The sequence below is a fragment of the Rhagoletis zephyria genome, unplaced genomic scaffold, assembly GCF_001687245.7.
Source record: "Rhagoletis zephyria isolate East Lansing unplaced genomic scaffold, Rhagoletis_zephyria_1.1 Rzeph_scaffold_02820, whole genome shotgun sequence".
Taxonomy (NCBI): Eukaryota; Metazoa; Arthropoda; class Insecta; order Diptera; family Tephritidae; genus Rhagoletis; species Rhagoletis zephyria.
In genome coordinates, this window is record NW_016159904.1 from 50,171 (window position 1) to 50,812 (window position 642).

Consider the following 642-nt stretch of genomic DNA (forward strand, 5'->3'; position numbering starts at 1 on the left):
ATGAAACAGTTAATTAACTTTAATACTAGGGTTACTGAATATTCCGAAGCACTGATCGACTTATTGTACTCGAACGCTAAGGAAGTGTCATGTGAAAAAGCGGAGGAACATATAATATCGGATCATGAAACTATAATGTTCAAATGTGATATAAAAAAACAAGCCCCTATCAGTAAACTGTCTGAAATAACTTCGTGGGATGGGTACAGCCCAGACAACCTTATAAATCTTTTGCGACAATGCACCTTCGCTGACCTGAATAGTCTCAGTCCTGATGGTATGCTCGAACATATTAATAACTGTTTGATTTCGAGTATGAAAAAACTAACTTCTCGTGTACAAAAGCGGGTCAAAATCCGAAATAAATGGTATGACAGACAATTGACTGAAACTAATAAAGAAAAATTTAGGTTACACCAAAGGGCAGTGATCACTGGTGATTGGGTAGAATACAATGAAATAAAGAAAGCGTATAAAAAAATGATTAGAATTAAAAAAATACAATATATGGAATACAAGGTGGAAATTAATAGAGGTGACAGTCGTTTAATGTGGAAACATTTGAAGAATATTGTCAATAATGCGGATCACAAAGAAAACATCAAAGAGGTTCGAATCAACGGTAAAATATATAGCAATAGT